Genomic DNA, 11,611 nt, shown 5'->3' with positions numbered 1-11,611 from the left:
TAGTTGGAATCTGGGCCAGGCCTCTGACTATCTGGTGTTTACTTTGGACAATCCCTTAACATATATGAACTTCAATTTCTCATCCATAATGTAGGCTAATGGTGCTATCTCAAGAGTGGATGAGATGACACAGCAGCAGGCAGAATGGCTGGTGCATAGTGGCTTGACAAATGGTCATTATTATGTCACTCATTCACCCAGCGACCTGGATTGGTATGTACACGGCCCTTGCTTGGGAGGCAGTCACTCCCATGCTCTCCCCTGGTCCCCCGAGACCTCTCTTTTCTGGGGATACTGGTGGACACCCAGAATCCCAATCCAATGCCAATGAGAAGGGAGTGTCTGACCCAGCCTGTGTGGGGTGGGGGCGCCCAAGACATTGTCCACTTAGAGGAGGGCTGGAGTGCCAGGCAGGGTCAAACACAACCCCCGGGAGGGGGAGGGGCCTTTACTCAGCCGACAAGGTGGAGTCTGCAGGGTTTCAAGCAGAGGGTTGATTTGATCATACACATCAGCTCTTTCTGGTTATGGCAGGAAGGATGGGCCGGAGGGCTGGAAGGCTGTGTGTGGGTGCAGCTGGGGCAAGGGGGCGGCGAGGCCTTGGCAGGCTCAGAGCTAAAGGCTGTAGGGCCCAGGAAAGGGTGCAAATGGGGGCCCTCCCCCAACACCCAGTGCCAAGCTCTGCTGCACCTGGGGCCTGCGACTGCTCAGGGAACCAAGGAGGGGAAACACGTCTTATGTGTCTCGGTTGTTGGATAAGTGGGACCCTCTAGAGCGCAGGGTCCCCTCTTGCCTGGGTCTAAGCGCAGAGATGTACCTGGGCTTGTGATGGTGGGTCAGGCGCCCCTGGAAGGAGGGTCCAGATAGAGGGTCTGGCCGGGCTCGTGGCCTGGGCGCTGGGTGAATGCGAGGCCTAGGGGACGGCGGGCCCTCCGGGACCCTGCAGGGTCGCCAGACACCTAGCGCGCTGGACGGCGGCGGACGGGTGCAGGGCGGGCCAGCCGGGAAGGGCGCGGGGGTTCGCAGCCAAAGGCGGTTTTGCGCGCCTCGGCCTCTGTGGCGTCAGTCGAGCACGGCGGCTGGGGGCTCTCGGGGAACCAGCTCCGAGCGCTTTCAGGCGCCCTCCGGAACGCCACCAGGCCCGCGAGGGGGGCTACTATCGTCCCCACGGAGTCACCTGCACTCAGGCCAGGGGCTGGCCCAAGGTCACCGGGCCATTCCCGGCTGGACAGAGCCGGGGCTGCTGGCCTCGAGCATCCTGCGGGGCCCTCCGGCCTGAGGCCCCAAGTCGGCCGGCCGGAGAGCGCGGGGAAGTCGCGGTGCCTGTCAAGAGGCGGAACTCCTCTCTTCCAGCCCGGTAGTTCTCTCACCGTTGGGGACCCGGCCTCGCGCCGGCCCAGCCCCTCCACCCAACTACAACTCCCAGAAGGCCGCGCGGCGCGGGCGGGGCCGGGAGGCAGGGAGCGCCGCGGCGACGTTGGCGTCGCATCCCGCTCCCTCGCTTCAGCCCCTCGCGGCGTCGGCGCTCTGGACCGAACACGGCCTGCCGGGAGTAGTAGTTTTCCCTCCGGGCACCCTCAGGGGCGGCGTGGACGCGGGGACTCCAACTCCCGGCGTGCCCTGCGCTTCGGCTGACGTTAACGGCGGGAGGGGGCGTGCGAGGCCGAGGGGGGCAGCGGCGCTCAAGAGGGCGGAGTAAGGCGGGAGGGGGAGGGCGCCCACACCCCACCCCCTCCCCGCCGCTCCTTCCCCCTCCCCCGACGTAAACTGGGATCCCTTTCCCCTTGTGTCCGCCATATTGGACTCTAACTCTGGTCAGCGGCGGCGCCGGGCCCGGTGGACTCGCCGTTTCTCCCGCCCTGCGGCCACCCGGCAGCTCCCGCCCGCCCAGCTCTGCCCGCCCGCCCGGACACGACCCCGCGCAGCGTCCCCCGCCCTCGGCCGGCCGCAGCGCTCCGCCGCCGCCACAGCCTCCCCGCCCTCCCCGCCTGCCGCCCGCCATGAGCCCGGCCGACACCAAGCGAGGGGCCAAGCGCCGGAAGAACAAGCGGGGCGGCGGCGGCGGCTCGGGCGGGGGCCACGGCGGTGCGAGCGGCGGCAAGGCCAGCCCGGCGGCGGCGCTGCGCGGCACCCAGGCCGCGGGCCTGGCGGCCCCGGGCGGCGCGGCGGTGGCCAACGGGCCCCTCAGCGCGGGCGCGGGCGGCGCCGCCCCCGGAGGCTACTTCGAGGTAAGCGGCGGGGGCGGGGAGGGCGCGGGGCCGCTCCCGCGGGTAACGGGCGGCGGCTCGTGACACCCTCCCGCGGGCCCGGCATCTTCCGGGCGCGGCGCCGCCGCGCTGCCCACCTGCGCGCGGCTGTCACGGCCCCGGGGGTGGTGCCGCCTCGGCGCGCGGGGCTCGCCCTGGAGATCGCTCGCGTGCAGCCGCGCGAGCCTCAGCGTCAGGGGCGCGCGGGCCCCGCCGCCGGTGGGGGCTGCGGGGGTCGCGTGGCCAAGCCCTCCTGCCGGCCGCGGCCACGGTCCGGTGAGGCCCTGGGGCGGCCGTCTTCCTGCTCCGGGGGGGGCGTTGGGGAGCCACCTGACAGCCTCCCGGGCGGCGCGGCCCGCAGCCTGCGCGGCGGAGTTCCCGGGCTCCGGTGGGTGCGGCTCCCGCTCGGGTCGGGGCGGAGCGGAGCGGTGACAGGTGACTCTCCGGCCGCGGAGGCTCCGTGGCCAGCCCCGCAGGAGGCCGGCTCCGGCGGAGGCTCGCTGTCGGCGCAGCCGTTTCCAGAAACAATGGGTTTTCTCCCAAGTTGTTAGAGCTGTCGTTTCAAAGACGTTCGCGATTCCAGGGCTTCTTCCGGGGTGTCTGTGCGCCAAATGGTGAGACAGAAATCGGTGGACGGAAGATGCAGAATATTGTGCCGGAGCGGCCGGGAGGGGAGCGGCCCGGACCGGGGCCCGGGAGTCACCGGGAGGGATGCGTGCGGCGAGTCGGGCCACAGTGCGGGTCCCCGCGGCGTGGTCAGCGCAGCTGCTGGGCGTCCGTAGGTGACATGGTCGCGCTTGGTCAGGACCCTGGGCCGGACCCTGGACTCGCCTTCTCCAGCGGCTGCCCTTGTCCTGGGCCCCGGAGAGCAGACGGCTGTCGTTCTTGGGGTCAGGTGGGCGCCGGTGTTGGGTTCCAGGCTGCAGGCTCCGCGCCGTGCCGGCTGCTGCTGTGGGCGGGGAGCATCTGCCCGTGGACATCCTCCGCGAAGATGGGGTCACGCTGGCTGGTGCTGGCCGTGAGCTAGAACCCATTTCATGGATTCGATAGAGGCAGGTTGGCGGTGCCGCGGAAATCCCGATGCCCGGGTTTCATGGTTCCCTTTGCTTGGCAGCACGGAGCTCAGCTCGGTCATCTGCGGCTCCTGGGCCCTGCTCTTCATCCCAGGCAGTTCACAGGCGGGTTCCTAGGAGGAGAGAGAGCCAGCGCTGGCTCTTCTCAGGGGTCTCAGCCCCCCGCCTGTGTGCAGGGCACAGCGCTGAGTGTTGGACCCGAGGAGGGCACATGGGCGGCTTCTCCAGAGACAGGGCGGCGATGACATAAGCAGGGAGACAAAGCTGGGGGCGCACACTGGGAGGGATCTGTCCCCAGGCGGGTGTCAGCCTCGCTGCCTCCGTCTAGGTGATGTGGCACCAGCTCCTGGGGTCACCCCCCGAGTGAGGTAAAGGGTGACTGCAGGGAAGGCGCTGCACGGCGCCCATGGCACCCGGTGCTGGCTGAGTGCAGCGTCCTGACGGTTCAGGAGGCCCGTGGGACTTGCCTGGGGACTCGGCTGCAGGGTGTCACTGGTCACGCCTCCCCACCTGCGGAATGGGGAGCAGCAGGGCTAGAGGCCGTGAACATGGGTCTTGGCCCGTGTGGCTCAGTTGGCTGAGTGCTGTCCATGCACCAGAAGGTCCCAGGTTTGATTCCAGTCAGGGCACATGCCAGGTTGCTGGCTGGATCCCCACTTAAGGGGCTTGCAGGCGTCAGCCCATCAATGTTTCTCTCTCACATTGATGTTTCTCTCTTTCCCTCTCCCTCTTTCTCTCAAATTAGTTAAAAAAAACCATGGTCATGGGTCATGACAAGGCCTGTGCGAACAGCCTGTGTGGTAGGTGTCCCCCGAAAGGAAAGTTGGTGGACGAAGGATATCATGAATATATCTTACTATTTTGCATTTCTATTTTAAAATGTGATTTTTATAGTATTCATGCTGTATTAAGTGAAGAAAGCAGCTTACAAAATAGAAAAGTTTATGGACCTATTTTTTTTATCCTTATCCAAGGATATTTTTTCCACTGATTTTTAGAGAGAGCGCCAGGGAAGGAGAGAGGGAGGAATATCTGTGTGAGAGAGAAACATCAATTGGTTGCCTCCTGCATGCGCCACATACAGCCTGGTGCCAGGGAGAGCCTGCAACCCAAGTACATGCCCTTGACTGGGAATCTAACCCTTCTGTCAGCAGGCCGATGCTCTAACCACTGATCAAAACCGGCCAGGGCTGGACCAATTTTTTTAAAATGTGTTTTTATTGATTTTGGAGTGAGGGAGAGAGAGAGAGGGACATGGAACAGTTGCCTCCTGCACGCCCCCTCCTGGGGATCAAGCCTAAAACCCAGGCATGTGCCCCGACTGGGAATCAAACCTGTCACCTCCTGGTGCATGGTTTGATGCTCAACCACTGAACCACACCAGCTGGGCTGGACCCATTTTTGTAAATACGCGCGCTCGATAGGTAAGTCTGATAGGATATACATCAAAATGTTTGCAGTGGAAATTTTGATGGTCTTCTTTTTTCCTTTTTGCACATCATTTAAGACTCAAGCTTTAACCCTAGCTGGTTTGGCTCAGTGGACAGAGCGTCGGCCTGTGGACTAAAGGGTCCCGGGTTTGATTCTGGCCAAGGGCACATGCCAGGGTTGCCCACTCGATCCCCAGTGGGGGGCGTGCGGGAGGCAGCCGATCAATGATTCTCTCTCATCGTTGATGTTTCTATCTTGTCTCTCCCTCTCCCTTCTTCTCTGAAATCAATTTTAAAAAATTAAAAAATAAAAAGACTCAAGCTTTAAGGCTTTTCTACAGTGAATATTACTTAGAGAGCAAAAAAGGGAATGATGCTTTCACAAACTGGTATTACCAAAATTTTTTCTTTTTCAAATAAAACTAATTTGGCTATTTCTGTGTTTTAACAGTTAAACATATAGGTATTTTATGAAAATATTTAGACCATCAGAATTATTTTCTGAATGGGTGTGCAAAATTAAGTGATATACATATTTACAAAAGTCAGAATTTTTCTGTTATGGTAATTGTCTCATGCCACTAGCTGTTGGAATATCAAATTACATATACTTTACACTCATGGAGGGTTCAAATAGGAATTAAGGGCTATTTTTGTAATGCTGTTAGAGATTTATAAAAGGAAGCCATTTGGGGTAGGGATTGAAGTACATTTTAAAATAGCAATATTAAACCAAAAAATAAAATAAAATGGCAGTATTAAAATTTTGAAGTCAGAGAAACGTGGTAGTGTAGGGGGCATTTGTAATAACGCGGTTCTTTTTCACTGCTGAAAAGGTGGCAAGATGGAGGTAACGTTAATAATGTTTAAAGCCATCAAACAGTGTATTCTATGGTGCAGTCATGGGTCTTGGGGTGCACTTAGAGGCCTTTTCTGTGTTGTAGAAATTGCTCCCATGAGAAAACGAGGTTCAGTCATAACTCTCTAGTTCATATTTGCCATAGTGATCTGGGAGTAGGTCAGAGAAAGAGCTAGAAAGAACCTCATGTGCTTGAACTGAGGTCAGTAATTTGTACAGCTGTAGAGTGCACGTCTGTGACTCAGGGTTGTGTCTGTACCCGTGTAACCACTGTCTCAGGACATAGACGAGTCCTAGTGCCTAGAACCCCCCCTTGCTCCCCTCAATGAAGGCTTCGCACCATTATTCTCACGTTTCGCCTGTTTTTAAATTTCATATAAAAGTCCTCTGTGCCGATGCGGTGTGGCTTCACATTACACCTGAAACGTGTCCGTGTTATTGATGGAGCAAGTCACCGTTGTTCTTCATGGGGGCAGTTGTCCGCTGTGTGGGTATTTCACAGTTTATCCATCCTAGCATGGATGGATGTTTAGGTTGCTTATTTTAAGGCGGATACGCATCAAGCTGATGTGCACAGTCCTGTATGGGGCCTGTGGCGGACATGAGTACCTGTTTCAGTCCAGAGTGAAGTAGCTAGGTATACACTTAGTTTGACTTTATGCTGTCAGACAATTTTTTAAATGGTTTCATTGTATGCTAATTTTAAAAAGTAACATGTAATAGCATCGGTATTTGAAAGTGTAGGGTTCTTTGGATTTAGACACATACATGGATTTATGTATCCACTACCACAGGCAGGATACAGAGCAGGGTGGGCACCTCATGCTCCCTGAACCTCTACACTCTTCCCACCCCTACGTTTTTGCCAGCTGGTACTTTGTTACTGTGGTTTGGCCTTTTAGAGCAGTCATATCAATGGAGTCAGGGGTGTGTAATTTTTCCGAGGCTGGTTTATGTCACACAGCATAGTCACTTTGTGGCTCATTTGTTGCATGCATCTGTGGTGTGTTTCTTTTTCCTGCTGAGTAGTATTCCGCCATGTAAATGTACCACAGCTTATCCGTTCTCCTATGGTGGTCATTGGGTTCTCTCCACATTTTGGTGATAGTAAACAGAGCTCTTATAAACATCTGTGCACAGGTCTTTGTGTGAAAGTGAATTTTCATTTCTCTGTGGTGTACACCCGGCAGTGGGAGCTCGGTTGTGTGGAAACGTAAGAAACCTCTGAGCGGTTTTCCAGAGCGACTGACCATTGTGACTTCCCCGGCCACGTGTGAGTGCTGGCTTCTCGACATCCTTGTAGCACTTGATGTCGGCAGTAGTTTTTATTGTAACCAGTTTAATGGATGAATAGGTGTGCAGAGGCATTGTGGTTTCAAGTTGTATTTCCCTATTTATTACTCATAGTGAACACTTTTCATGTGTTTATTTGGTTATGTGACATTCTTGTATCTTCTAGGACAAAGTGTTTATTCAAGACTTGGTTTATTTAAAAAGGAAATCCTTACTGGAAGACATGCTTCGAGAGAGAAAGTGGGGGGCAGGAGAGAGAGAAACACCAGTTGCCTTCCTTACGCCACTTGGCGTCGAAACCGCCACTCACGCGTGTGCCCTGACGGTAATCGAACAGACCACCTTCTGGCGCACAGGACAGCGCTCAGCCACCTGAGCCAGTCCGGCTGGGCCGGGCTTTCCTTATTTTAAATCAGGTGGTTTTCTTTTTCGTTTTGAGAGTTCTTTATAATTCTGGACACGAATCCTTTGTCAGATATGGGAATTGAAACAGTTCTTCCAGTTCATAACTTATCTTTTATCCTGTTAACTGTTTTTGCAAAGAAAAACATTAATTTTGAAGTTCAACTTACCAGTTTTTTCTTTTATGGATCATACTTTTTGGTATCATGTTAAGAACTCTTGTTTTATAAAACCTCAGGTTATGTCTTCTTCTAAAAATTTAATAGTTTTCCATTTAGATCTGTGATTCATTTTGAATTAATTTTGTGTAAAGTATCAGATTCAGGTAGGGATCTTTAAAAAAAATATATGGATGTCATGTTGTTCCAAACCCATTTGTTGAAAGAATATCCTTTATCCATTAAACTGACTTTTCACCTTTGTAAAAAACCAGATCGCTGTATTTGTGTGGGTTATTTCTGAACTCTCTATTCTGTTCCATTGATCTGTGGAACTATCCCATTGCCCATACCATACCGTCTTAAGTACTAGAAGTCTTAAGTTTGGACAAGGTGATTCCTCCAACTTAAAAACATTGTTTTGGCTATTTATTGTTTTGCTTTCCCATACATTTTAGAATCAGCTTGCCTATATCTACTACTAATAATTCTGGGATTTAATTGGAATAGCCTTAAATCTATAGATCAATTTGGTGGAAAATTGACATATATTTACTTTGTTGACTTCCACTCCATGAATGTGGTACGTACCTAGTCATCTTCAATGTCTTTTTGTTGTTAATCCTCACCTGAGGATATTTTTCCCATTGATTTTTAGAGAGAATGGGAGGGAGGACGGAGGTAGAGGAGGGAGAGAGAGAGAAACATTGATGTCACAAAGACACATCAATTGGTTGCCTCCCGCAGGGACCCGGGCCAGGACCAGGGATTGAATCTTCAACCCAGGTACATGCCCTTGACAAGGAATTGAACCTGTGACACTTCAGTGCGAGGGCCAATGCTCCAACCACTGAGCTGCTGGCCAGGGCTTAGATTTCTTTTTCAATTGGGATATATTTGACGTCTTTGGTTATTTTCATCAGTGTTTTGTAATTTTCAGCATACAGATCTTGTCCATGTTTTGTTAGGTTTATACATAAGTATTTCCTTTTTTTTTTCAACTTTTGTAAATGGTGTTTTTTCAAGTTTCCATTATTTATGGCTAGTATATAGGAATATAATTTTGTGTGTTCACCTCCTATCCCTTTATCTTTTTTAAAATATATTTTATTGATTTCTTACAGAGAAGAAGGGAGAGGGATAGAGAGTTAGAAACATCGATAGAAACATCGACGAGAGAGAAACATTGATCAGCTGCCTCCTGCACACCCCCTACTGGGGATGTGCCCGCAACCAAGGCACATGCCCTTGGCCGGAATCGAACCTGGGACCCTTCAGTCCGCAGGCTGATGCTCTATCCAATGAGCCAAACCAGTTAGGGCTCCCTTTATCTTGCTAAAATCATAAATCCTGGGAGTGGGGTGTGGATTCATTTGGATTTCTTTGTAGACAATCATATTGTCTGTGAATAGTGATTTTTTTCCTTTTTTTAAAAAAATATATTTCTTTATTGATTTCAGAGAGGAAGGGAGAAGGAGAGAGATAGAAACATCAATGATGAGAGAGAATCATTGATTGGCTGCCTCCTGTACACCCCACGATGGGGATGGAGCCCGCAACCCAGGCATGTGCCCTGGCCGGAATCGAACCTGGGACCCTTCAGTCCGCAGGCCTATGTTCTATCCACTGAGCCAAGCCAGCTAGGGCGATTTTTTTCTTGTTTGTTTATTATACTGACTAGGCTTTAGTACAGTTTCCTTGTTCTTGATTTTAGGGGAAATATTCCGTCTTTCATCCTGAAGTATGATGCCTGCTGTAGAATTTTTGTAGCTACCCATTGTTGGGGTAACGAAGTTCTTTTCTGTTTTTAGTTTGCTGAGAGTTTTGTTAATGGATGTTGGATTTTGTCAAATGCTTTTTTAATTCATTGATATGATCATATTATCTTTCATCTTTATACTGTTACTGTGGTAGATTATATTATTGATTTTTGGATATTGAACCATCTTTGCATTCCTGGAATAAAAACCCTCCTTGGTTATGGTATATTGCTCTTTCTAAATAGCTGGATTCACTTGACGGATACTTTGTTGAGCATTATTGCACCTGTTTTCATGAGATATATGTCAGCAGTTTCTTATGTTCTTGTTTAGTTTGGATATCAGTATAATGCTGGCTTCATAAAGTAAATTAGGAATTGTTTCTATTTTTAGTAGTTTGTGGTTTTCAGATAATTGTCCATTTCATCTAAGTTGTTGAATTTGTGTGTGTAGAGTTGTCTGTGGTGGTCCTTAATTATCTTTTTAACTTGCGGGGGGAGGGGAGGGTGTCCCTTCTTTTATTCATCATGTTGGTAGCTTGTCTTATTTTTTATTTTTTTTTCCTTCCAGTCTTGCCAGAGTTTCCTCATGTTTTTAATCTTTTCAAAGAACCAGCATTTTGTTTTATTGATTATTTTTTTCCTCTTGTTTTTTTGGTTATGATTTCATGGATTTGATTTTTTTTTTAACCTTTGCATTATTACTTGCTTTGGATTTATTTTGATTTTTTTCTAATTTCTTAAGGGAGAAGCTTGGATTATTGATTTGATACTATATTTCTTTCCTAATATACATATTCAGTGCCATAAACTTCCCTCTAAGCCATACTTTAGTGGCATCACACAAATCTTGGTTTGTTGTACTTTGTTTCATTCAGCTAATTTCCCTTGAATCTCCTCTTTGACTCATGGGTTATTTAGAAGTATGTTATATAGTTTTCTGTTATCATTCTGTTATCAAGTTCCAATCCAATTCCAATATGGTCAGAGAACATGCTTTGTGTGATTTTATTTCTTTAAAACATTTGAAATATTATGAATTATCGTGGCGAATATTACTGTGCGCTTACAATATGTTTATTGAGTGGAATGCTATCTGAATATCAGACTCAGCTTGGTGGTGATGTTTGTAGTTCTCTGTCTTGCTGATTTTTGTGTACCAGTTCTGTCCAATGCTGAGAAGGGAGTGTGAAGTCTCTGACTAAAGGTGTGGGTTTCTTGTTTTCTCCTTACAGGTTGTTTAGATTTTGCTTCATGTATTTGGAAGTTCTGTTGTTTGGTACATATCTATTTAAGATTGTTATGTCATCTTGGTGAATTGACTTCTTTTGTCATTTTTATGTCCCTGTTATTTCTGGTAATTTTCTTAGCTCTGAAATTTACTTCACCTGATATGAACAATCACTCCAGCTTTCTTTTTAATTAGTATATGCATGGCACATCTTTTTCTATCCTTTTACTTTTAACCCATCTACATAATTTTATTTGAAGTGGGTTTCTTAATAGACAGCTACTTGGTTAATTTTCATTAATCATTATGTTTATATTTTTACGTGATGAATCTATGAAATATACTTACTAGCCTGGCTGAATTACTAATTGAATTTCTACTTGGAACTAGTACGGGGTGCTTCTTTGCATTGTAGAGCTCTCCTTATGGGACTTTTTGACCTAGAGGCTCTGAACTGGTCTGCTGGCGTGCACTAGTGTGGAGACGCAAGCTGTTTTTGCTTTAGGGAACTGAAGTTTAACCAACATGAGTGGAAATTGAATAACTTGTAGCTTATAATTAAGGAACACCACAGGCAGCCCTACAACACATTTATTTTTTACTGTAGAAATCGATTTTAGTTTTTCAATGATCTTAGAGTAATTCCAAAATGTTTGTGACATTGAATTATCATGTTTTCTGTGAAAATTACTTTTTACATATATTTGTAGAATGCACAGAACATTTTTTTTCTTGACTATTTTGAATACAATATTAGTTACATCTAGAAACTGAATGAGAAGTTTGGGGACTTTATTATGGCTTAAGAGTTTTTTAAAAAATAAACGTTTATTTTAAATAATTCTTCATTTTATTTATTTTTTTAAAAATATATTTTATTGATTTTCCACAGAGAGGAAGGGAGAGGAATAGAGAGCCAGAAACATCGATGAGAGAGAAACATTTGATCTGCTGCCTCCTGCACACCCCCCACTGGGGATGTGCCCGCAACTAAGGTACATGCCCTTGACCGGAATCGAACCTGGGACCCTTGAGTCCGCACACCGACGCTCTATCCACTGAGCCAAACCGGTAAGGGCTCTTTATTTATTTTTGAATAATTTTAGGCTTATAGAAAAGTTGCTAAGTTAATATAGACAGTTCCCATATTCCCTTCAGCC

General features: G+C 49.2%; 1 protein-coding gene across 1 annotated transcript in view; it reads left to right on the top strand.

The window, feature by feature from the left end:
- Positions 1-2,142: 2,142 nt before the first annotated feature.
- The window catches only part of FAM193A (family with sequence similarity 193 member A), a 104,395-nt gene continuing 94,926 nt past the window's right edge, over positions 2,143-11,611 (top strand). The window contains exon 1 of the mRNA XM_070400289.1: positions 2,143-2,228. The gene's annotated coding sequence lies outside the window, so the exon portion shown is untranslated. The remainder of the gene's footprint in view (positions 2,229-11,611) is intronic.

The sequence above is a fragment of the Myotis yumanensis genome, unplaced genomic scaffold, assembly GCF_028538775.1.
Source record: "Myotis yumanensis isolate MYYU_CA2020_CCGP unplaced genomic scaffold, mMyoYum1.0.hap1 SCAF_1, whole genome shotgun sequence".
Lineage (NCBI taxonomy): Eukaryota > Metazoa > Chordata > Mammalia > Chiroptera > Vespertilionidae > Myotis > Myotis yumanensis.
This window is presented reverse-complemented; position numbering and strand designations above follow the sequence as displayed.